The sequence below is a fragment of the Desmodus rotundus genome, chromosome 9 (assembly GCF_022682495.2).
Source record: "Desmodus rotundus isolate HL8 chromosome 9, HLdesRot8A.1, whole genome shotgun sequence".
In the NCBI taxonomy this organism is placed as follows: Eukaryota; Metazoa; Chordata; class Mammalia; order Chiroptera; family Phyllostomidae; genus Desmodus; species Desmodus rotundus.
Genome location: NC_071395.1, coordinates 46,970,924 through 46,996,945, shown reverse-complemented (window position 1 = coordinate 46,996,945; position 26,022 = coordinate 46,970,924). Strand labels below are relative to the sequence as shown.

The window sequence follows — 26,022 nt, the reverse complement described above, 5'->3', positions numbered from 1 at the left end:
AGTGGGTTCTCCATGGTACCTGCTTCTTTGTCTCCTTAGTTCCCAGGCTCCAGGGTGGCTGCATCTAGTTGCCTGAGCCCATGCCACACGGTTATGCTCTAGCTGCACGGAAAGCTGGGAAAAATGTGTCTCGTCTGAATTTCCTGTTTCCATGGGGGAAGGAACACTTTGTTTTCCGCTGAGACTCATATGGGGAATTCCTCCAACATAAGAAGCAGGTCAGAGGCTGGGGAAGACAAAAGGGACAGTTACTCTCTATCCCTCCCCTGTCATTCTCCACCTTGTTTCCTTCTAGCAGTGGCATCTTTACTTGGGCATTTGTTTGGCCCCTCAAACCATGGTCAAGGTTCTAGAGCCAAGCAACTTGGATTCAAATTATGATTCTGATACTTGCCATCTGTATGACTTTGGGAAAGTCACTTGACTTCTCTGTGCCCTTTGTTTTCTTACCAGTCAACTGGATAATAGGATTGTGGCATGGATTAAGTGAATTAATAAGAGTAAAGTGCTTAAACAGTGGCTAACATAGAGTAAGCACTATGCAAGTGCTTGCTTTTCTTTTTTATTATTTGAATGAGTAGATGAATGAGCTTTTCTAATACCAGTAGATGCAGAGAGGGGTTCACAAAGAACTAGGGAGACAGCTTAGTTGGGACAACATTCTGCACTCAACCATCCACATTCACTTTAATTCACATTTAGTGCTTTCATCTTCCCAGCTGGGGGATTTCACCTTCTTGATTTGCTGCCTGGTACACACAGAACCTCTTCTGTGTACTGTTGTTGTGCCAAACCAGCTCGTGTTCTTGTGTCAGATCTACATAAGGATGATTTTGGTTTCAACATAGGTCCATGGTGAAATTCATTATGGCTATCGGTGGAGGTGTGGTCTGTCCTATTCTGGCCTTTAATTGGTTCACCTTATTCATGCCAGCACACTCCCAGTATTTACCACTCTCGCTGTCTGAGCACTGAAACCGATGCATGCTGCTGCCCACTGCTCGGCCTGCTGACTCCTCCTTTTCACCTCCCAACCCCAGTTTGTATCCACTTCTAAAACTCACCTCCATTCCCGGTTTTGATGGCCAATTTTGGAAGTTTTTCCCTAGCTTGAGACATATGCCTGTGTTTGAGGAATAGGTAAACCATCTTCTGCTCTGCTTGCAAAGCCTGCTGGTCACAGCTTGGGTTGTCAGGTTCTATAGACTGAATGTTTGTGTCTCCTTCTCCTCCCCGCCAAATTCATGTTATTCTAATGCCCAATGTGAGGATACAGGAGGTGGGGCCTTTGGGAGGTGGTTAGGCTATGAGAGTGGAGCCCTCATGAGTGGGATTAGGATTCTTATGAAAGGGACCCAGAGAGCTCTGTTATCCCATCTGCCATGTGAAGACAGTGAGGAGACGGCATCTGTGAACCAGGAAGTGGGCCTTCACCAGACACTAAATAGGCTGGCACCTTGACCTTGTGAGCAATAAACTCCTGTTGTTTATAAGCCACAAGTCTGTGGTATTCTGTTATAGCAACCCAAACAGACTAAAACAGCAGGTGCCTGGAGGGAACCATAGTAGGTCTGGGGTTAACTCTCAGTCACCAAGAGATTCAACTACATGTGGCTGGGCAGAAATGATGCTCAAAAAATGGTACGGAAACATTTGTATACATAACCCATGGCTGGGAAAAATGTTCACTATTCCTCAAACTCAAATACCTCTCTTAAGCTAACAAAGAAGCCTGTTTTTATGCTATGAAAGTAATGTATGCACATTGTGTAAAACACAGAAAAATATAAGGAAGAAAATAAGAATCATCTGTAATTTTTTTCACCCAGTGATGTCTATTGTGAACATATTTTGATTTCATGCCAGCCATTTCTCTAAACTCTCCTCCCCACCTGTACAGACATAGGCAAAATTAGGTTTACAGCTGTTCATATGGTCAATAATATGATAATTAATAAATAATAATACAAGAATAAACTGTTTCATGTACTCACAACTCTAAACCTACTTTTGCCCACTACTGTACATACATGTGTCTATCCACATGTACACACACACACACACACACACACACACACACACACATATATATATATATATATATATATATAATTATACACATGTCCCTCCTGTCTGTATACTGAAGCTCAAATGTTTCTAACTGAGGCCAGTGGGGCATCATATTTGTGAGATCAGCTCTCTGATTTTTATAATGTAGGTCGCTTTACAGAAATTCCCTTTTGTGGCCATCTTTGCTGGGACCACCTATTCTACATAACGAGTATTACAAAATGGGGAGCAGAATTCTCTTCTTGGATTAAATAGAGTGAAAATGCAGGGTGTACGAGGGAGGAAAACCTTTTAAAACTTCTAGTTTTTCTTTCCTTATTTCCTTTGCTATTGCATGGTGATGCCCTTCACTCTGAAAGCTTGGCAGGTAATTATCAGAGACCCCTTTTCCGGTTCCCTGATGTCTTCCCTTCTGGGGCACCAGGTCCTACTTTTAGTAGGTGCCCCCCTTTCTCTTGGAGATAATCACATCAATTGGTCTCTCATTCCAGGGGGATATGACCTAGAATCAGTTTTGTCTTTGAGAAATGAGGTCGCTTTCCTGGGGGAGGTGTCAGGAGACAATGGGAAGCCCCAGGCTGGGAGAAGAGGTTCTTCCTGGCTTTTCCCAGTCACCTCTTGCAAAGGTGGTGACCCTGCTAGTTGGTAAGGAATAAAGACCGGTCTGTATGGCTTTAGTTCCCATCTGTCCCCTAAAATGGTTTAGGCAAAAGTTATTCATATCTTCCTGCAATGGACAAATTTCATAGTTTCTTCTCCATTCCATTCAATTTGACCTGTAGATAGAATCTGAAATCGTCCACCATCTGAAATGTGAATCTCCTCTCCTGTACTCTTTCACATTTTTCCCTTTTGCCTCTGATCTTGTTCCTTCACAGGCTGGTTGCCTGCCATCCACCCCCTCAAACATAGTGTTCTCTAGCCTTGAAAATGGCCCCCCATGGTCCCCATCTTCTGGTCTTCATGCCCTATATAATCTCCCACTTTTGCACGTGGACTGGATCTAGTTCTAACCAACAGAATATGGCAAAAATTAAAGAATGCTACTTCTCAGATTAGGTTATAAGAGATCATGTCTTCTATCTTCCTTGACTTTTCAGAGATGGAGAAGCCCATGTGGCAAGCAATTGAGGGAGCCTCTGGCCATCAGCCAGCAAGGACCTGAAGTCCTCAGTCCAATATCTGTGAGGAACGGGGTCCTGCCAATACCACACGAGTGAGCTTTGAAACACATCCTTTCCCAGTCCAGCCTTCAGATGAGATAGCAGCCCCAGCTGGTATTTTGTCTGCAGCCTGGAGAGAGACCCTGAGCCAGAAGACCCAGCTAATTCATGACCAGATTCCTGACTCACGGGAACCTATAAAATAAATATTTTTTGTTTTAAGCTGTTAAGTGCTATGATAGTTTGTTATGCAGCATTGCTAACTAATACATTAGGTTTCTGTCTTCCATTCACTTCTCATTCCTCACCCTCTCCCTGGTTTTAGGTATTACTTGTCAGATTAGGGTGACTGTGGCTTTAAGACCAATGGGTAGGTTTAGTGAGGCAAGTGCCAAGTTTAGAATAGCATCTGAGTTCCTTACCATAATGTAAAGGTATATGTTCTGTCCACCTTTCCTTCCCAATGTCCCAAAACTCTGTCCTTACATTGTTAAGGATCAGCCGTTTTGGTGCTCTGACTCACCAAGATTGTTTAATCTCATGTGCTTGCTCTCCCCTCTCTGTAGATATTCTGTATTTTCATATGGTTTACCCCCTCTCATCCTTCAGGTCTCTGCTCAAACCTTATTTCCTGAAGGGCCCTTCCTTGACCATCTGGTTTAAGGATCACACTGCCAGGCCATGCTATATCCCTCCTCCCCACAGCACTCATCTTTTGGTGATCTCTATCTCCAGATATCAGCTCTTTACTGGGGCTCTTATCTCTTAGTCCTCACTGAACCTATGCTACCTAGCCTAGTTCCTGGCATAAAGCAGGCCTTTCGTACTTATTCGCCGAATGACGGAACGATAGGCCCTGCCATGCTTGGACACGGTCCACGTGTGGATTAACCAAAACTTGCTGCTGCTTCTGCCATGGACAGTCATGTTCTGGCTGCTCAACTTCCAAACATCATTTTTTTTTTTTTTGATGGGGGAACCCCAACTAGGTGGGAGGCCTTACCTACCCACTGTTGTGAGTTGAATTGTGTCCCCTCAGAAAGATATGTTGAAGTCCTGACTACAGGTACGTGTAAATGTGTCCTTGTTTGAAAGAGGATCTTTGCAGATGTAATTAGTTAACACAAGGGTATACTGGAGTAGAGTGGGACGTTAATCCAATGATCGTTGTCCTTATATTGTAAGAAGGCTATGTGAAGGTACAGACACACAGGGAAGATGGCCACATGAAGAAGGTGGCAGAGACTGGAGGGCTGCGTCTCTAAGATGAAGAACTTCATGGATTGCTGGCCACTACTAGATACACGGATCATCCCCCACAGCCTTTGGAGGGAGCATGACTCTGTCAACACCTTGGTTTCAGACTTCTGGCCTCCAGGACTATGACAGAATCCATTCCTATTGTTTCAAGCCACCTAGTTTGTGGTAAATCGTTATGGAAGTCCTAGAAAACTAACATAATGACATCTGTCTCTTTAGTCTGAGTTCCCTTGCCTACTCCTGGCCTGTCTCTCCATGTGGCATTCCCTATCACCTGTGCACACTCGGAGCTCCTCTTCAACGCTCAAAGAGCAGAACTAGAGAGAGGCAGCTCTTTCCTCTCCTGGCTTTCTGAGCTCATCTTTTATATGCTAGTTTCCCACTTTAACCTTAATCCTCCTCTCATCTCCTGCTGGAGCCTCCTATAAGTCAACCCCACTTGCCAGGTTCCTGGGAGCAAGGAGCCCATTGACAAGGTCCACCCAGACCCACCCATCTCCCGGGGTCAGAGCAGGTTGGAGATGGGTGAAGTGTGGACTGGGGGACCCACCAGAAAAATCTTTTTCCTGATGGTGGATTGACTGATCGAGTTATTGGACAAGTATAACTGAGCTCCTGCTCCGTGTCAGAAACTGGGCTAAGAACCAGGACCCGAGAGTGAGGAGAGGCAAAGACCCTTCTCTTATGGAGTTTCTCATGCAGTGGAGGAGATGGAAAATGAGAAAGTGAAACAAACCACCAACTGGTCGGGTAAGGAGCCAGAGTTCCCAGCTGCCACGCAGCGCAGTGCTGTTCTGTGCTGTTCGTGGCTACTTCTCACAAGAACGCTGCTCCTGGCGGCAGCCCGTTGGAGCCTGGGCAGCCGGACTGTGACTGGGCGGGGACAGGGCAGGGCGGGGACAGGGCAGGGCTGTGAAGGCCTCTCCCCCGCTCCCCGGGGCTCCCGCAGTGACTACGTCCACAGGGTGGTACTGCAGCTGCTGGGAGCCGCTCTCCTGGGCGTCTGCTGGGAGAGATGTGTTCGATGCTTACATACCGAAGATGAAAACTCAGAAGATGGAAGGCTGCTTTATACTGGGAATCCGGCCCCAGCACTATTTGGTGTGAAATGTTCCTCTCATCCTGCGAGTGGGATCAGCTGTGCATTTTGGTTTTGCACAAAATAATATCATGCATATTTGAAAGCCTGTCTTTGCAGATCTTATTTTATGGCATCATAGGAAGCTTCATAGTGACTACTCCAGCACTGCTTCACTTCGTTACAAAAGGCTAGGTCATTCGGTTGCATCAGGGGCCCCAGCAGACAGTTATAAAGCCATTACTTATAACGTGCTTTCAGCACCGTGGGCAGTGTTTCACCAGAATGTGGTGAAGACTGCAAACAGCACGCATGTGTTTACCATATTTGATGCTGAAATGAAACCAGTGTTAGTGAATCCAGATCTTGTTGCAAGCCCTGAAGACTGTGACCATCTAATGGATTATAACAAACGAGTCACTTTTAATATGGAACAAGTGAAAACAAAACAGGTTTAAGATGAGAAATGAGTCTATTGTTTTTATGCTTGTGTTTAAATATGATTTATGTTCCAATCTATAATAGTAACATTGCCTTTACTTTTGTTTTCTGTTTAAAATAAAATAAACCACTAAGATTATGTCTGATAGAATTAATAAGTCATCATCATTGCCATCTAATTAATATCATAAGCAGGAAAACAAACTGCCAAATGACATGGTTCTATTTTTCTTTTTTTTTTAAAGATTCTATTTATTTATTTTCAGAAAGAGAGGAAAGGAGGGAGAAAGAGAGGGAGAGAAACATCAATGTGTGGTTGCCTCTCGAGTGCCTCCTACTGGGGACTGGCCTGCAATCCAGGCATGTGCGCCGACTGGGAATCGAACCAGCAACCCTTTGGTTTGCAGGCCGGCACTCAACCCGCTGAGTGACACCAGCCAGGGCACATGATTCTATTTAAAAAAAAATCATGGTAAAGCCCTGACTGTTTTGGCTCAGTTGGTCATCTTATAAAACGAAGGGTTGAGGATTTGATCCCCTGTGAGTGTACATACCTAGGCTGCAGATTCAATCCTCGGTCAGGGCGCATATGGGAGGCAACCAATCGATGTTTCTCTCAATTGGTGTTTCTCTCTCACATCAATCTCTCTCTCTCTCTCTCAAAAAAAAGAAGCAATGAAAAAATTAAAAAATCATGGTAAAATATACATAGCATAAAACCTGCCATCATAACCATTTTAAAATGTTTTGTTTAGTGGCAGTAAGAACATTCACAGTGTTGTGCAGCCAACACCACCATCTGTCTCCAGAACTCCCTTCATTTTTTAAATTATTAATATATTGTATTGATATTACAGTTGTCCCATCCCCCCCACCGTTTACTCCCCTCTGCCCTGCACACACCCTCCCACCTGCATTCCCCTCTTTAGTTCATGTCCATGGGTCATATATATAAGGTCTTCGGCTTCTACATTTCCTATACTATTCTTAACATCCCCCTATCCTCTACCTACCATTTATGCTACTTATTCTCTGTACCTTCCCCCCTTTTCCCCTCCCACTCCCCTGTTGATAACCCTCTATGTGATCTCCATTTCTGTGGTTCTGTTCCTGTTTTAGTTGTTTGCTTAGTTTGTTTTTGTTTTTTGTTTTATGTTCAGTTGTTAATAACTGTGAGTTTGTTGTCATTTTACTGTTCATATTTTTTATCTTTTTCTTAGATAAGTCCCTTTAACATTTCATATAATAAGGGCTTGGTGATGATGAACTCTTTTAACTTGACCTTATCTGGGAAGCACTTTATCTGCCCTTGCATTCTAAATGAAAGTTTTGCTGGATAGAGTCATCTTGGACGTAGGTCCTTGCCTTTCATGACTTGGAATATTTCTTTCTAGCCCCTTCTTGACTGCAAGGTCTCTTTTGAGAAATCAGCTGACAGTCTAATGGAAACTCTTTTGTAGCTAAGTGTCTCCTTTTCTCTTGCTGCTTTTAAGATTTTCTCCTTATCTTTAATCTTGGGTAATGTGATTATGATGTGCCTTGGTGTGTGCTTCCTTGGGTCCAAATTCCTTGGGACTCGCTGAGCTTCCTGGACTTCCTGGAAGTCTATTTCCTTTGCCAGATTGGGGAAGTTGTCCTTCATAATTTGTTCCAATAAATTTTCAATTTCTTGCTCCTCCTCTTCTCCTTCTGGCACCCCTATGATTCGGATGTTGGAATGTTTAAAGATATCCCGGAGATTCCTAAGCTTCTCCTCATTTTTTTGAATTCTTGTTTCTTCATTCTGTTTTGGTTGAATGTTTCTTTATTCATTCTGGTCCACACTGTTGATTTGAGTCCCAGTATCCTTCCTGTCACTGTTGGTTCCCTGTACATTTTCCTTTATTTCACTTAGCATAGCCTTCATTTTTTTATCTAATTTGTGACCATATTCAGCCAATTCTGTGAGCTTCCTGATTACCAGTGTTTTGAACTGTGCATCTGATAGTTTGACTATCTCTTCATCGCCTTGTTGCTTAGGAGCTTTGACCTGTTCTTTCTTTCTTTTTAAAAAAATACTTCATTGTTGTTCAATTACAGTTGTCTGCATTTTCTCCCCACCCCTTCCCCCAACCCCAGCCAAACCCACCTCCTTCCCTTGCTTCCACCCTCCTTCTTGGTTTTGTCCATGTGTCCTTTATAGTAGTTCCTGAAAACCCTTCTTCCCACTGTCCCCCCCCCTCTGGCTATTGTTACATTGTTCTTAATTTCAATGTCTCTGGTTATATTTTGTTTGCTTTTTCCTTCTATTGCTTATGTTCTAGTTAAAGGTGAGATCATATGGTATTTGTCCCTCACCGCCTGGTTTATTTCACTTAGCATAATGCTCTCCAGTTCTATCCATGCTATTGCAAAGAGTATAAGCTCCTTTCTCTCTGCTGCATAGAATTCCATTGTGTAAATATACCATAGTTTTTTATCCACTCATTTGCTGATGGGCACTTAAGTTGCTTCCAGTACTTGGCTATTGTAAATTGTGCTGCTATGAACATTGGGGTGCATAGGTTCTTTTGGATGGGTGTTTCAGGGTTCTTAGGATATAATCCCAGCAGCAGAATTGCTGGGTCAAAGGGTAGTTCCATTTTTAGTTTTCTGAGGAAATTCCATACTGTTTTTCACAGTGGCCTCCCAGTTTGCATTCCCACCAACAGTGTACTAGGGTTCCCTTTTCTCCGCATCCTCTCCAGTATTTGTTTGTGGATTTGTTTATGTTGGCCATTCTGACCGGCATGAGATGGTACCTCATTGTGGTTTTCATTTGCATCTCTCTGATGGCTAGTGATGCTGAGCATCTTTTCATATGTCTCTGGGACCTCTGTATGTCCTCCTTGGAGAATTGTCTGTTCAAATCTTTTGCCCATTTTTTAATTGGGTTTTTTGTCGTCCTGGAGTGGAGTCATGTGAGTTCTTTGTATATTTTGGAGATCAAACCCTTGTCCAAGGTGTCATTGGCAAATATGTTTTCCCAAATAGTTGGTTCTCTTTTCATTTTAATGCTGTTTTCTTTAGCCATGCGGAAGCTTTTTATTTTAATGAGGTCCCATTTGTTAATTCTTTGCTTTATGTCCCTTGCTTTATGGGACATGTCTGTGAGGATGTTGCAGCGTGGAATGTCTGAGATTTTCCTGCCAATGTTTTCCTCTAGGACTTTTATGGTATTACGACTTATATTTAAGTCTTTTATCCACTTTGAATTTACTTTCGTGTATGGCATAAGCTGGTGATCGAGTTTCATTTTTTTGCACGTAGCTGTCCAGATCTCCCAACACCATTTGTTGAAGAGGCTATTTTTACTCCATTTTGTGCTTTCCCCCCTTTGTCAAATATTAATTGACCCTAGAGACTTGGGTTTATTTCTGGGCTCTCTGTTCTGTTCCATTGGTCTATGTGTCTGTTTTTATGCCAGTACCAGGCTGTTTTGATTAAAGTGGCCTTGTAATACAGTTTGATATCAGGTATTGTGATCCTCCTGCTTTGTTCTTCTTTCTCAAAATTGCTGCAGCTATTCCGGGTCATTTATGATTCCATATAAATTTTGGAAATGTTTGTTCTATCTCTGTGAAATATTCATGGGTACTTTAGTAGGGATTGCATTGAATCTATAAATCATTTTGGGTAATATGGCCATTTTGATGATGTTAATTCTTCCAGTCCATGAGCATGGTACATGCTTCCATTTGTTTGTGTCTTCCTTAATTTCTTTCTTCAATGTTGTATAGTTTTCTGAGTACAGGTCTTTTAGTCCTTGTTTAGGTTTATTCCAAGGTACTTTCTTTTCCTTTTTACTATATCAAATGGGATTTTTTTTCCAGATTTCTGTTTCTGATGTTTCATTGTTGGTATGCAGGAATGCCTTTGATTTCTGAGTATTGACTTTGTATCGGGATGTTTTGCCAAATTGATTTTTTAAGTCAAGTAGTTTTTTGGTGGAGTCTATAGGATTTTCTATATACACTATCATGTCATCTGCAAACAATGACTGTTTTGTATCCTCCTTTACAATTTGGATGCCTTTTATTTCTTTTTTTTTATTGTTATTCAATTATAGTTGTATGCCTTTTCTCCCCATCCCTCCACCCCACCCCAGCTGAACCCACCTCCCTCCCCCCTCTCCACCCTCCCCCTTGGTTTTGTCCATGTGTCCTTTATAGTAGTTCCTGTAATCCCCTCTACACACTCTCCCCACCCCCACCGCCCACCCCCACCCTGGCTATTGTTAGATTGTTCTTAACTTCAATGTCTCTGGTTATATTTTGTTTGCTTTTTCCTTCTATTGCTTATGTTCCAGTTAAAGGTGAGATCATATGGTATTTGTCCCTCACTTCCTGGCTTATTTCACTTAGCATAATGCTCTCCAGTTTCATCCATGCTGTTGCAAAGGGTATAAGCTCCTTCTTTCTCTCTGCTGCGTAGAATTCCATTGTGTAAATATACCATAGTTTCTGGATCCACTCATTTGCTGATGGGCACTTAGGTTGCTTCCAGTACTTGGCTATTGTAAATTGTGCTGCTATGAACATTGGGGTGCACAGATTCTTTTGGATTGGTGTTTCAGTGTTCTTAGGGTATAATCCCAGCAGCGGAATTACTGGGTCAAAGGGCAGTTCCATTTTTAGTTTTCTGAGGAAATTCCATACTGTTTTGCGCAGTGGCCTCACCAGTCTGCATTCCCACCAACAGTGCACGAGGGTTCCCTTTTCTCCACATCCTCTCCAACATTTGTTTGTGGATTTGTTTATGTTGGCCATTCTGACTGGTGTGAGATGATACCTCATTGTGGTTTTAATTTGCATCTCTCTGATGGCTAGTGATGCTGAGCATCTTTTCATATGTCTCTGGGCCCTCTGTATGTCTTCCTTGGAGAAGTGTCTGTTCAAGTCCTTTGCCCATTTTTTAATTGGGTTGTTTGTCTTCCTGGAGTGGAGTCGTGTGAGTTCTTTATATATTTTGGAGATCAGGCCCTTGTCTGAGGTAGCACTGGCAAATATGTTTTCCCATACTGTTGGTTCCCTTTGTAATTTGGTGCTGTTTTCTTTAGCCCTGCAGAAGCTTTTTATTTTGATGAGGTCCCATTTGTTTATTCTTTCCTTTATGTCCCTTGCTTTCGGGGATGTGTCTGTGAGGATGTTGCTGCGTGGAATGTCTGAGATTTTCCTGCCAATGTTTTCCTCAAGGACTTTTATGGTGTTACGGCTTATATTTAAGTCTTTTATCCATCTTGAGTTTATTTTCGTGTATGGCGTAAGTTGGTGATCGAGTTTCATTTTTTTGCACGTAGCTGTCCAGATCTCCCAACACCATCTGTTGAAGAGACTGTTTTTGCTCCATTTTATGCTCCTGCCTCCTTTGTCAAATATTAATTGATCGTATAGATTTGAGTTTATTTCTGGGCTCTCTATTCTGTTCCATTGGTCTATGTGCCTGTTTTTATGCCAGTACCAGGCTGTTTTGATTACAGTGGCCTTGTAATACAGTTTGATATCAGGTATTGTGATCCCTCCTGCTTTGTTCTTCTTTCTCAAAATTGCTGCTGCTATTCGAGGTCGTTTATGGTTCCATATGAATTTCTGGAATGTTTGTTCTATATCTGTGAAATATGTCATGGGTACTCTAATAGGGATTGCATTGAATCTATAAATTGATTTGGGTAGTATGGCCATTTTGATGATGTTAATTCTTCCAATCCATGAACATGGTACATGCTTCCATTTGTTTGTATCTTCCTTAATTTCTTTCTTCAGTGTTGTGTAGTTTTCTGAGTACAGGTCTTTTACCTCCTTGGTTAGGTTTATTCCTAGGTACTTTATTTTTCTTGTTGCTATATCGAATGGGATTTTTTTCCTGATTTCTGTTTCTGCAGTTTCGTTGTTGGTGTACAGGAATGCCTTTGATTTCTGGGTATTGACTCTGTATCCAGCTATTTTGCCAAATTCATTTATTAGGTCGAGTAGTTTTTGAGTGGAGTCTATAGGGTTTTCCATGTACACTATCATGTCGTCTGCAAACAGTGACAGTTTCATTTCCTCCTTTCCAATTTGGATGCCTTTTATTGCTTTTTCTTGTCTGATTGCTGTGGCTAGGACTTCCAATACTATGTTGAATAGGAGTGGTGAGAGAGGGCATCCTTGTCTAGTTCCTGATCTTAGTGGGAAAGCTCTAAGTTTTTGTCCATTGAGTGTGATGTTGGCTGTAGGTCTCTCATATATGGCCTTAATTATGTTGAGGACTGCTCCCTTTATTCACACTTTGCTGAGTGTTTTTATCAGAAATGGATGCTGTATCTTATCAAACGCTTTTTCCGCATCTATTGATATGATCATGTGATTTTTGTCTTTGCTGTTGTTGATGTGATGTATTATGTTTATTGATTTGCGAATATTGTACCATCCTTGCATCCCTGGGATGAATCCCACTTGGTCATGGTGGATGATCTTTTTAATATATTGCTGGATGCGGTTTGCTAATATTTTGTTGAGAATTTTAGCGTCTATGTTCATCAGCGATATTGGCCTGAAGTTTTCTTTCTTCGTTGTGTCTTTATCTGGTTTTGGGATTAAGATGATGTTGGCTTCATAAAAAGAGTTTGGGAGTCTTCCATCAGTTTGGATTTTTTCGAATAGTCTGTGAAGGATAGGGGTTAGTTCTTCCTTAAATGCTTTGTAGAAATCTCCTGTGAAACCCTCTGGTCCAGGGCTTTTGTGTGATGGGAGTTTCTTGATGACTGCTTCAATTTCCTTTGCTGATATTGGCCTGTTCAGGTTTTCTGCTTCTTCTTCAGTCAGTTTTGGAAGATTATATTTTTCTAGAAATGTGTCCATTTCATCTAGGTTTTCAAATTTCTTAGCATACAGGTCTTCATAGTAATTTCTTACGATCCTTTGTATTTCTGTGGTATCAGTTGTAATCTCTCCACTTTCATTTCTAATTCTGTTTATTTGGATCCTCTCTCTTTTCTTCTTGATAAGCCTACTTAAAGGCTTGTCGATTTTGTTTATCTTTTCAAAGAACCAGCTTCTGCATTCATTGATCCTTACAATTGTGCTTTTAGTCTCTATGTTATTTAGTTCTGCTCTGATCTTGGTTATTTCCTTCCTTGTGCTTGCTCTGGGCTGTCTTTGTTGTTGTTCCTCCAGTTCTTGTAGGCATAGGGTTAGGTTGTTTGTTTGAACTGTTTCTAACTTCTTAAGGTAGGCCTGTATTGCTATGAACGTCCCTCTCAGGACTGCCTTTGCTGTGTCCCATAGGTTTTGGGTTGTTGTGAGTTCGTTTTCATTTGTTTCCAGGAAGTTTTTGATTTCTTCCCTAATCTCGTTCTTAACCCATTCATTGTTTAATAGCATGCTATTCAGTCTCCATGTTTTTGAGTGTTTTGGGTTTTTACCCTTGGGGTTGGTTTCTAGTTTCAGACCCTTGTGGTCAGAGAAGATGCTTGATATGATTTCAATTTTCTTGAATTTGTTGAGGCTTGCTTTGTGTCCTATCATGTGGTCTATCTTTGAAAAAGTTCCATGGACACTTGAAAAGAATGTGTATTTTGCTTCTTTGGGATGAAAAGCTCTGTATATATCAGTTAAGTCCATTTCCTCTAGGGTATTGTTAAGTGACACAATATCTTTGTTGATCTTTTGTTTGGAAGACCTGTCCATTTTTGATAATGGGGTGTTAAAATCCCCTACTATAATTGTGTTGCTGTCAATATCTTTCTTGAAATCCTCCAAGATTTTCTTTATGTATTTGGGTGCTCCTATGTTGGGTGCATATATATTTATAATGTTTATGTCTTCTTGGTGGATTCTTCCTTTGAGTATTATGAAGTGACCTTATGGGTCTCTCTTTATGGCCCTTCTTTGGAAGTCTATTTTGTCTGATATGAGTATTGCTACCCCTGCTTTTTTTTCCTGTCCGTTTGCTTGGAAAATTTGTTTCCAGCCCTTCACTTTCAGTCTGTGTAAGTCTTTTGTCCTGAGATGGGTTTCTTGTAGGCAGCATATGTGTGGGTCATGTTTTCTTATCCATTCAGCTGTTCTATGTCTTTTGATTGGAGCATTTAATCCATTTACGTTTAAGGTTATTATCGATAGGTAGTTATTCATTGCCATTATTTCCTACCTGTGTTCCTCTGTCTTTCTCTTTTCCTTCCTTTCCTTAAAGCAGTCCCTTTAGCATCTCTTGCAGAACTGGTTTGGTGGAGCTGTATTCTTTTAGACTTCTTTTGTCTGGGAAACTCTTTATTTGGTCTTCTATCTTGATTGAGAGCCTTGCTGGGTAAAGTAGTCTTGGTTGCAGGCCTCTGGTTCTCATTACTTGGAATATTTTTTGCCATTCTCTTCTGGCTTGGAGCGTTTCCATTGAGAAGTCATTTGCTAACCTTATTGGGGCTCCCTTGTATGTTACTTCCTTTTTCTCCCTTGCTGCCTTTAAGATCCTCTCTTTGTCTTGGAAATTTGCCATTTTAATTATGATGTGTCTTGCAGTGGGTCTCCTTGGGTTCCTCTTGTTTGGGACTCTCTGTGATTCCTGGATTTGGGTGGCTTTTTCTCTCCTCAGATTAGGGAAATTTTCCATCATTACTTTTTCAAACAGGTTTTCTATCCCTTGCTCTTCTTCTTCTCCTTCTGGTATTCCTATTATACGGATATTGTTACGTTTCATGTTGTCCTGCATTTCCCTTATTGCCTCTTCATTCTTTCTGAGCCTCTTTTCCTTTTCTTGCTCCTTCTGGGTGTTTTTTTCTACTTTATCCTCCAGCTCGCTGATCCGATCCTCTGCTTCATCAAGTCTGCTTTTAATTCCTTCTACTGTGTTCTTCAATTCAGAAATTGTATTCTTCATTTCCTCTTGGCTCTTGTTGATATTTTCTATTTCCTTTTTCATGTTGATATAGTTTGCAGTGAGTTAATTGTAGTTTCCTTGTAGTTTCTGGTAGTTCTCTTTGAGCTCAGAGAGCTCAGTGAGCTTCCTGATGACCATTGCTTTGAACTCAGTATCTGATAGTTGACTTGCCTCTTTTTCGGTTAGTATTCTTTCTGAGACTTCCTCCTTTCCTTTCATTTGGGAATTGTTTCTTTGTCTTCCCATTGTTTGTGAGGCTCTTCTTGTTGGCCTCTGCTTCTTAAATTGCTTTGTTCTGACTCCCTGGATTTATGATATGAACTTCTATGGTAGAATGCCAATGGGATTCGGTGGTGCTGTCTCCTTACTCTCCTGTGCTCACTGGTCTTGAGCTGACGTTTATGTGTTTAACACGGTCTAACTCTAGTCTTTTCAGCACTCCAGGTTTTGTTGTCTCACCGTCAGATCTTTCAATATCCTCTATCTTTGGTCTCTGATCTTCGTATATGCTGGAATACTGTTGGCTGTTCGCTCTGCTCCTCAGATCAGCTAGGTATTTCCCTGGCGCTGACGGGAAGTGGATTCCGCTCCCACCTATGTTGCCGCCATATTTTTTCCATCCCAGTTTGAACTTACAGTGACTCTGACAGCCAGTGTACTCCTGCCATGCAGTTTCAGAAGTTAGAGTGTAAATTGCTTGTTCAAAAAATCTCAGGGCAATGCCAGATCCAGTGAAGAGGAAACAGATATCCTTCAATGAGAGCAGTGACAAAGAAGGCACATCAGTTTTAATTCACTAAGATAAATGTGACTGCGAAGCAGGGGATGTTCTAGATCCCTCAGCTTGCTCACAGCTTCCTCTGAAATGTCATTTCTTATTTTTCTAGTTCTATTTCTTCTTCTTGTCTGATTGTCATGGCTAGGACTTCCAGTACTATGTTGTATAGGTGTGGTGAAAGTGGACATCCCTGTCTTGTTCCTGATCTTAGTGGGAAAGGTCTAAGTTTTTGTCCATGGAGTATGATGTTGGCTGTAGGTCTCTCATATATGGCCTTTATGATATTGAGGAATGCTCCCTGTATTCCCACTTTGCTGAGTTTTTTTTTATCAGAAATGGGTGCTGTACCTTATCAAATGCTTTTTCTGCATCTATTGATATGATCATGTGATTTTTGTCTTTGCTGTTGTTGATGTGATGTATTATGTTTATTGATTTGTGAATATTGTACCATCCTTGCATCCCTGGGATGAATCCCACTTGATCATGGTGTATGATCTTTTTAACGTATTGGTGGATACAGTTTGTCAACATTTTGTTGAGAATTTTAGCATCTATGTTCATCAGCGATATTGGCCTGACGTTTTCTTTTTTTGTTATGTCTTTATCTGGTTTTGGGATTAGGATGATGCTGGCTTCATAAAAAGTGTTTGGGAGTCTTCTATCTTCTTGAAATTTTTGAAATAATCTGTGGAGGATTGGGGTTAGTTCTCCCTTAAATGCTTTGTGAAATTCTACAACGTTTTGAGGATTCTTTCTCGCTCTTGTTCAGTTGCTTGTTCTGAGTAATTTCTCCACTCTTTAGTTGTATTTCCAGTTAGGTTCTGGGTTGAGTTAGTGTGGCTTCCACTCTTTCCCTCGCCTTGTTGTGTTGTTATCTGTTGGTGGTTCCTTTGTTGGTGGGTTTCCTCTTCCAGCAGGTATCCTGGTGTTCACAGCTTCCACCTGCTCGTCTGATTTTTCAGTGTCCTCTACAATTATTGGTCTGCAATCTTCATATATGCTGGGGTACTGTTGGCTGTTCGCTCTGTTCCTCAGTAGATCGGCTAGATGTTTCACCCATGTGCAGGGGGAAGTGGACTCCGCTCCCACCTATCTGGCCACCATCTTCCTTCTCTCAGTTGGTTGATCTGTTCTTTCATTTGGGCCATTTTTTTTTTTTGTCTCGGCAGGCCTCTTATGTATAAGGGGCGGAGCCTTAGGTATTCGCCAGGGTGGGGCAACCCACGTCTCTGTGTTGTGACGCTGTATGTGGGGAAGGGGTCCGAGAGGGAACAATGCCATTTGCTCCTCTCTCTACCAGTTTTCAGTCCCTTCCCCTGCTACCCACAATCAAATTGGGCCCTTTTGGTGCTGATTCCTGATTGGTTGGGCTTGTGTATGTTCTAGGACCTGTGGGTTTCTCCAGTGAACTCTCCTGTGAGGTTGGGAGTTTCTCCTGCTGATGTCTCAACCCCCACAGGTATTTTCAATCAGAGGTTTGAGGCTTTATTTCCTGGAGCTGGAACTCTGGGTTGTGTTGTCTGTCTTGCTCCCCAGTTAATAGTGATTAGACAATAATTATGTACTTCACAGAATGGTCCCCCCATTTCAAATATTTCAAGTACCCACCTGGCCCCAAGCACAGTTGTTATGATATTACTGACTGTATTCCCTGCGCTGTAATGATACATCTCTGTGACTGTTCCGTAACTACCCATTTGTACTTCTCAATCCCTTCACCTTTTTCACCCAGCACCCCCAACCCCACCTCCCCCCTGTCAACTGTCAGTCTGTTCTCTGTATCTGTGACTCTGCCTCTGTTGTTTCCTTATTTTGTTCTTTAGACTCCACATATAAGTGAAATCATATGGTATTTGTCTTTCTCTGTCTGATTTATTTCACTTAGCATAATACCCTCTAGGTCCATCCATGCTGTAGCAAAACGTAAGATTTCACTCTTTTTTATGGCCAAGTATATTCCTTAGTATATATGTACCACAGCTTTTTTTTATCCACTCATCTATTGATGGGCACTTGTTGCTTCCATATCTTGGCAATTGTACATACTGCTGCAATAAACATGAGGGTGCATGTATCCTTTTGAATTAGGGTTTTGGGCCTAAAGCAGTTCCATTTGCGGAACCTCCACACTGTTTTCCACAGTGGCTGCACCAGGCTGCATTCTCACCAACAGTGCACTGGGGTTCCCTTTCCTCCACATTCTTGTCAACACTTGTTTGTTCATTCATTGATGATGGCCATTTCGACAGGTGTGAGGTGGTATCTCATTATGCTTTCAACTTGCATTTCTTCAGTGATTTGTGATGTTGAACAACTTTTCATATGTCTGTTGCCCATCTGTATGTCCTGTTTGGAGGAGTGTTTATTCAGGTCCTATGCCCATTTTTAAATCAGGTTGTTTCTTTTTCTGGTGTTTAGTTATATGAGTTCTTTATAAATTTTGGGTATTAACTCTATCAGATGTATGAGTGGTGAATATCTTTTCCCATTCAGTATGTTCTCTTTGCATTTTGTTGATGGTTTCCTTTGTTGTGTAAAACTTTTTTTAGTTTGATGTAGTCCCATCTGTTTATTTTTTCTTTTGTTTCCCTTGCTTGAGGAGATATATTAGAAAAAATATTGTTATTAAAAAATGTCCGAGATTTTACTACCTATGTTTTCTTCTAGGGTTTTTATGGTTTCAAGTCTTATATTTAAGTCTTTAATCTATTTTGAGTTTATTCTTCTCTATGGTATGGGAAGATGGTCTAATTTCATGTTTTGCACATATCTGTTCAATTTTTCCAACATCATTTATTGAGTAAATTGTCTTCACCCATTGCATGTTTTTGCTTCCTTTGACGTAGATTAATTGACCACATTGGCATGGGTTTATTTCTGGGCTACTATTCCATTCCACTGATCAGTGTGTCTGTCTTTATGCCAGCACCAGGCTGTTCTGATTACTATAATCTTGAAGTAGAGAGTGATATCAGGGGGTATGATACCTCCCTCTTTGTTCTTATTCAAGATTGCTGTTGCTATTTGGGTTTTTTGTGCTTCCATACAAATTTTTGGATTATTTGTTCTAGTTCTGTGAAAAATACCATTGGTATTTTGATAGAAATTGTGTTGAATTTATGGATTGCTTTGGGTAGCATGGACATTTTAGTGATGTTAATTCTTCACCTATATGAGCATGGTATACTATTTATTAGTGTCTTCTTTGATTTTTTTCTTCAATGTCTTATGTTTTCTGAGTAGAGGTCTTTTACCTCCTTGGTTAAGTTTATTCTTAGGCATTTTATTATTGTTTCTGCCACAGTGTGAATGGGATTTTTTTTCTTAGTTTCCCTTTCTGATAGTTCATTATTGGTGTATAAAAATGGATTAGCATGATTCTGTTGTTTCCTTCTATACATTCTGCATTTTCCAAATTTTCTACAGTGAACATGCATTACCTGGATCATAAGAAAACTTTAAAATTTCTGCCCTCTGTTCCTCCCCCACTTCCCTGACAGTGATGCTGCTTTCTCCTGTTTGTTTCTAGGGCTCCCCACCTCCTGCCTCCACCACCAAGGGCACTTAGATGGCTACAGTCTGTTTCTCATCACCTGTTATTTGAATTTTATTTCTTTTCAAGTTGTGATGGCTAATTTAATTTACAGTAGTCCTCTTTTATCATGGTTTTGTTTTCCGCAGTTTCAGTTATCTGTGGTCAGTGGTGATCTGAAAATATTAAATCGAAAATTCCAGAAATAAACAATTTATAAGTTTTACATTGTGCTCCATTTCTGAGTAGCATGATGAAATCTTGAGCCATCCCACTGTGCCCCAGCAGGGATGTGGCTCGTCCCTTTGTCCATGGTCTGCATGCTGTAGACAGTCCCTCCCATTTCTCAGTTAGTTGCCATCTGGGTTCTCAGAGTGACAGTCATGGTATCATAGTGCTTGTGTTCAAGTCACCCTGATTTTACTTAATCATGGCTCCAAAACCATTCACATAAGTTCTATTACAGCACATTGTTATAATTGTTCTATTTTATTATTATTGTTAATCTTTTATTGTATCTAATTTATAAATTAAAGTTTATCACAGGTGTGTATACATAGAAAAAATAGTACATAAATTGTTCGGCATCCACTAGTGATCTTGGAATGTATCCCCCAGGGGTAAGCGGGGACTACTGTGTTTACTTTTAAGTTTATTTTTATTGTGACATAATTGACATACAACACTGTAGAAGTTTAAAGTGCACCATGTGTTGATTTGATACATTTACACATTACAATATGATTACATTTATACATTGCAATATGATTACCTTGGTAGTGTTGACTAACACCTCTGTCACATCATATAATTACCATTTCTTTTTTTTGTTACGGCATCAGTTAAGATCTAGTGTGTTTGTTTATAATACAGTGTATTGCTGTCTGTGATCCTTATGCTGTGCATTAGAGCTGCAGGACTTATTTATCCAGGCCTGTTTATTTTTTACTGCCTCTTCTCAGTGCTTGTCTAGAGAGAAGTCTCAGCAGGAGGCAGACTCCAACAGGGTAGCCTGAGGAGTGTGGTGGTGGGGCTAGGACACCACACAGGATGGTGCAGTAACCTGGGGCTGGCAGCACATGGGGGCTGTGACCATCCCTGAGCAGAAGCAGAAAGAGGAGGGAGTGATTACTGCCAGAATCTGGAGAGGGCCACCTGGCAGGACCTGTGGTCACAAAGGCACAGCCATCTGAGGTGAGTGTGGAAGGACGGACCTGAGGGGAAGATACCCTGGCTGCACTCTCCTCCTTCCTTCTGACCTCCTGCAACGGTGTCCCTTTGCCTGAGCTCAGCCAGAGCCAGAGAGTGAGGGAGCCTGTTGGTACAACCCATGAGGGGTGTCCTAGGACACAGAAGCAGGGGAGGAAGGAAAGTGTCCCAGGAGGCCAGAGGGAAGGTGTCTGGTGCCATTTGTCATTGAGACAGAGCTCTGAGGTCAGGGCCATGCTTCCCTGCTCACAAATGTTGAGTAAATAATCATGAGCTAGAAGAAGAGCAATGTTTTATTGTAAAGTACACATAACAAAATTTACCATTGTAACCATTTTCCCAGCTTTATTGAGGTATAATTGACATATAATTTGTAAATTTAAGAATGTGATGATTTGATATATCTGTATGTTGCGAATAATTACCACCATAGCCACTGCAATCACTTAAAAGTCACAATTCAGCGTTATTAAGTACATTCATGATATTGTGCAACCAACATTTATTTCCAGAACTTTTTACATCATCCCCAAAGGAAACCCTGCACCCCTGAGAAGTCGCTCTCCATCCCTTCCCTGCTCCAGCCCCTGACAACCACTAATCTGTTTTCTGTCTCTGTAGATTCACCTGTTCTGAATATCTCACATCAGTATAAATGCAGACCGAATTTGAGGGGGAATAAACATGCCCTTATCTCTGACTTTCCTCTTCTTTTCTCCCCTGAAATTCTGCTTGCGGTTTCAGACACTTTACTTGCATATCAGGCCACTCTGGTAATAAGGAGTGGTGGGGGCGCTGGTTGGAGAAAGGGGGACCTGGCCTTCTCTCCCTCCTCTGGGGCTCTGGGAACGATGGGGAATCTGACAGTTGATAATGAGACCCTCTCTCCCTTAATGACTCTGGGGGCTGCGGGGATGCCGCAGGCCAGCTCTGCCCTAATTAATTAATAGGGAGCGCTTCACACAGAGGAATTAGCCTCAATTCCTCCGGTCTCAGGCTCCTCTTGGCTCAGCGCTGCTCAGGCCCCACCCTGCAGACAGGACAGTCATCTGGGACAGCCTGGGGATGCTCCATCTGGGCTGGCCTGCCCGCCTACTGCCAGGGCCACAGTCGGAGCCACTGGTCAAAGGTGGGCTCTGACTCTGGCTTAACAAGGTGGCAAGTAGCTTTTCCCTTACTGAGAGAATGAGAGAGTGACTCGGAGGGCCAGGGTGAGGGTGAGAGTGAGAGTGGGGCTCTGTTTGGGTGCAAAGTGCAAGGGACTGCCAAAAGTTCTGTAATTAAAGTAAGTAACGTTGGGATATTAACTTTGAGAGGTGATGGGTATGTTTATGGCCTTGATGGTGGCGATGGTTTTCTGGGTGTATACTTATCCCCCAACTCATCGAGTTGTATATTTTAGTGTGTTCAGCTTTTTATATGTCAGTTATACCTCAGTAAAATGGTTTAAAAATAAATGAATAGGGCCCTGGCTGCTGTGGCTCAGTGGACTGAGCACTGGCCTCCGGACCAAAGGGTCACCGGTTTGATTCCCAGTCAGGGCACATGCCTGGGTTGCGGCAGGGTCCCCAGTGGGGGGCACGCTAGAGGCAACCACACATTGATGTTTCTCTCTCTCCCTTCCCCTCTCTAAAAATAAATAAAATCTTAAAAAACAAACAAACAAAAAATAAATAGGGTAATGAGATAGACAACAACTCCAGGTTTATGTCTCATTTCAAAACTGAAATGTGAGGAGGGACTCCTTATAAAATCCCCCCTGGAGTTTATTCATGAAAAATTGTGTATAAAAATTTAAAGACAGGATCAGTGAGTGTTGAGTGAAGCCATATGGCAGGCTGAAGCAAGAGGAAAATCAGGAATTCTGATGCTGTCTTTTTTTGGAAATGTTGATATTTTGTTAACTGTGGATTTTTTTGCATTCATTTTGGATACTGAGTAATAAAATGTTTTAATATTTGGAAGATCTATCTCAGCAAGCTGATATTTTTAAAATGACTAGTGCATAATGTTTTAAAATCATGCACAGGTGAAAAGAAGCACTCAATGGATTTTAATGTTAACTTAAAAAGTACAAAAATTTCACTGACAATTCAGACCCCACACTGCAACTACTCTTTAAGAAACTAGAATGCGTCAAGTTTTGGTGTGGTCTCAGAGAATAGTCATACTTACCCGAGAAGCTGATCAAAATACTCTTTCCTTTTCAAAGTACCTGTCCTGTTCATGTGAGGTTAAACTTTCTTCATATACTTCAATCAAAACAACATATCCCGACAAATTCAATGCATAAGATACATTTCCTTCTTGTTATTCATGGTAGTTTTATTCTATAAAGTTGTGCAAAGACTGCATTAGCAAAGAAACTATTGCTCCTAGGGAGATATACTGGGATAGGATGCTATGGGCTTCTGCTCACAAAATTTTTGTTAACCAGTCATCAGCCAATCAATACTTAACTCTGTTTTACAGGTTTTGTGTTTCAAGAAACCTCTTTTATATATATATCATATATAATAATACATAAATATCTCTATATGGTTCATTGACACCGAATTTACAGCCAACAGCATTGTGACTCATGCCTGAAGGAAGCTTATCTAACACATTTTCTCTACAAGGCGCAGCGCAGCCCTTCCTATGCTAACAAATTTTAGCACTATGCTTGGGAGCCATTTTAAAATCTACAAAAAGCACAAAAGTGAGGAAAATGTGGCACCAAGTAGACCATGAAAAGGACATCTTTTACAGTATGACAACTGCACCAAGAAGGCAGAGCGTGGCCTTGCTCCACCTCAAATGGGAGCGCACCTGCTGGCCAGTTCAACTTTGGCGTCACTCTGAGCATGCCCACTAATGGCCACGAAAGTGCCGCGAGCGTCAATTTTGGGTTCCAAGCAAGTTTAAGCAGGTGGGTGAATTTGCTACATGGAGTCTGCACGTAATAAAGATCAACTGTGTGAGAACCCCATTTTATTTCTATTAAGCTGGACATCAAAGCAATTTGCAAAACTGACACCTTGCCTGTCTTCTCAGGAGTTTTTTCTTGTTTTTGAAATGTTATTTTTCATAAAAATATTCTCTTTATGTTGTGTTAAAATGAGTAAATATTTTAAAACTTTCTCAGTTTTAATTTCTAATACAGTAAAGATGAACAGGTATAACCTATATAGATACAAATTCTTGGTCCTCCAGGATCTTATTATTTTATTTTATTTTCATTAACATTTTTTATTAAAGTGTAATTGGCATACAATATTATATTAGCTTCAGGTGATTCAGCATTTATATACCTTATGATGTGATTGGTTACTGCAATAAGTCTAGTTATCATCTGTCACCATGCAAGTTATTGCATGATCGACTTTATTCCCTGTACTGGACAAGGTCATTTCAATCAACAGACACGATTTCTTGGAACAATTTTAGATTTACAAAACATTTGAAAGGATTGTACAGGGAATTCCCATATCTTCTCCACTCCCCAAATTTCCCTTATTATTAATATTGTCTATTAGTATATATTGTTATAATTAATGAGCCAATATTGATACATTATATTTAAAGTCCATACTCTATTGAGGTTCCCTCAGTTTTCTGTTAACCTCCTTCTTCTGTCCCAGGAGCCCCTGCAGGACCCCTTATTATGTTAATTAGTTATCACTTAAGTCTCCTTCAGTCTCCTAGGAGGGTTTCTCTGACTTTCTTTGTTTTTGATGATTTGACAGTTTTGAGGAGCTCTGGTCAGATTTCTTGTAGGATGCGCCTTACTGGAATTTGTCATGATTAGCCTGGGGTTGTGACTTTGGGGGTCCTCTATAACTTTTAAGAGTGTAAAGGGGTTCCAAGATCCAATAGTTTGTAAAAGAGCAAGGGTGCTCTGCCTTCCCTGCTCAGTCTCTGGCCTCTAGTAGAGCCTGGTGCGCAACTGAGGCACAAGAAATATTTATGGAGGGAATGACTGCAAGAGCCAGGAGCTCGGAGACAGTGCTAGGCTCCTAAAAGGGTGCAGAATCCTCCGTGCACAGCCCGTGACTGAGGAGGAGGGAGTGAGAGACTTTTGAGAGGGCTGCAGGGGAACCTGGCATCTAGTGCAGGGGCTCAACCTCAGCCACATACTGAAATCACTTCGGGAGCATGGAAGTACGCTGTGCATGAGCCCTGAGCCTTGAGCCCAGTGCCCAGGCATGCCGATGAGACTGGTCTGGGAGCCACCTGAGGACTCAGAATTTTCAAAAGCTCTTCTGGCGATTCTATGGCACTGCTAAGTTTGAGAACCACCTATTGATAGACAGGAGGTTTTGTGAAGGAGGCGAGTCCGGGCTGTATGTACAAAGAGTTGGAATTGAGGTGGCTGCTCTCTGGCTCTCCCTTGGGCAAATTACCGAACGCCTCTGCGATTGGGGGTAGTGATATCTACTTCACCGGCCTGTGCAGTTTAAATAGAAGTAAAAGAGCCTGTGTAGACTAGGAAGATGCCGTCAACAGTTGGTCGCTAACATTAACATTAATAACAAATATATATTGATTTTTACAGCAGGTGCGTGGCTCTGTGCTCATCTTTTAAAACTGGCAGTTAGCCTTCAGAGAGGTGGAAGGTGTTGGAAGCGGTAAGTCAGTACCATTTGAGAAGAAAAGCAGGGTCAACATTACCTGAGAATAATATTAATTACAAGAGTAACAGGAATTATTCGTCTCCCTTTTGCACAGCGGCTGCACGACCCATTTCCACACTGGCGCGCTTTAATTTTCTGTTGGGTCAGCAAAGTCATATCCGTTGTTTATTTAGATAAGGAGGCCAGGCTCTGAGAGGGAGAAGGGCTGGCCCAAGGGCACGCAGCGGCTGAGGCCAGGAAGTGCATCCAAAGGGAGAAGCTGGGCTGAGGATCCCCCGCGGTGGTGTGGTCACTGGGACGCTTGCACCAGCGCTTTTCCCAGGCCTACGCCCAGGATGCAGGCGCGGACCCAGTTCAGTGGTGCCAGGGGCTGGTCCCACGCTCTCTCCAGAGATGTTCAGGCCTCAGGAGGTCTTGGGAGGCGGGAGGCGAGAGCTCGGAGGCGCGGCTCCGCGCTGGGGGCGGGAGCTGGACGCAGGAGAGGCCACCCACCCGGCCCACCCCAGGATCCCCCTCCTACCGCAAACTAGCGGTGCCCCTTCTCCTGAGCTGCTGCGGAGTCTGGGCGCCAGGGAGGCGGGGGGCATCCCGGAGGGGATTCCGCCCCCTCCCCCGGCCTCCAGGCGCCCCCGCACCCACGTGAGCGCAAGGCCTGCCCCGAACCCCCAGCTGCACAGCGTGTCCCGGCTCCCCGCCGGTGCCTCCGCTGTCTAGTCCCAGCGCCAGCGCTGTGTTGTCCCTGGCGGGTCCCGCTGCCCGAGCCCGGCGCTTTGCGGGGCTCCGGCTCCTGCATTCGGACGCAGCGTACAGGCCGAGGCGCAGGCAGCCGTCCCGCCGCGGACACTGGTGAGTGGGGACGCCGCGGCCCCGCATGCGCAGGGGCCCTGGGGTTCAGGGCGGCGGGATCCTCGGCGGGATCGGCCCACCCTGGGGTCAGGCTGGTGAGGCGCCATCTCTGGCCGCTCTTTGAGGCAGCCAGCGCCTCGGTGTCCCTGAAGAGT

General features: G+C 42.4%; 1 protein-coding gene across 3 annotated transcripts in view; it reads left to right on the top strand.

Moving 5' to 3' along the window:
- Positions 1–26,022, top strand: part of SLC1A6 (solute carrier family 1 member 6) — a 56,728-nt gene that overhangs the window by 11,023 nt on the left and 19,683 nt on the right. For 2 of the 3 annotated variants that reach the window (XM_045195867.3, XM_053911946.2), the window contains exons 2-3: positions 23,157–23,316; positions 24,943–25,015. The gene's annotated coding sequence lies outside the window, so the exon portion shown is untranslated. Of the gene's footprint in view, positions 1–23,156; positions 23,317–24,942; positions 25,016–25,730; positions 25,868–26,022 lie in introns of those variants that run through there. The other variant, XM_053911945.2, reaches the window with a different exon arrangement.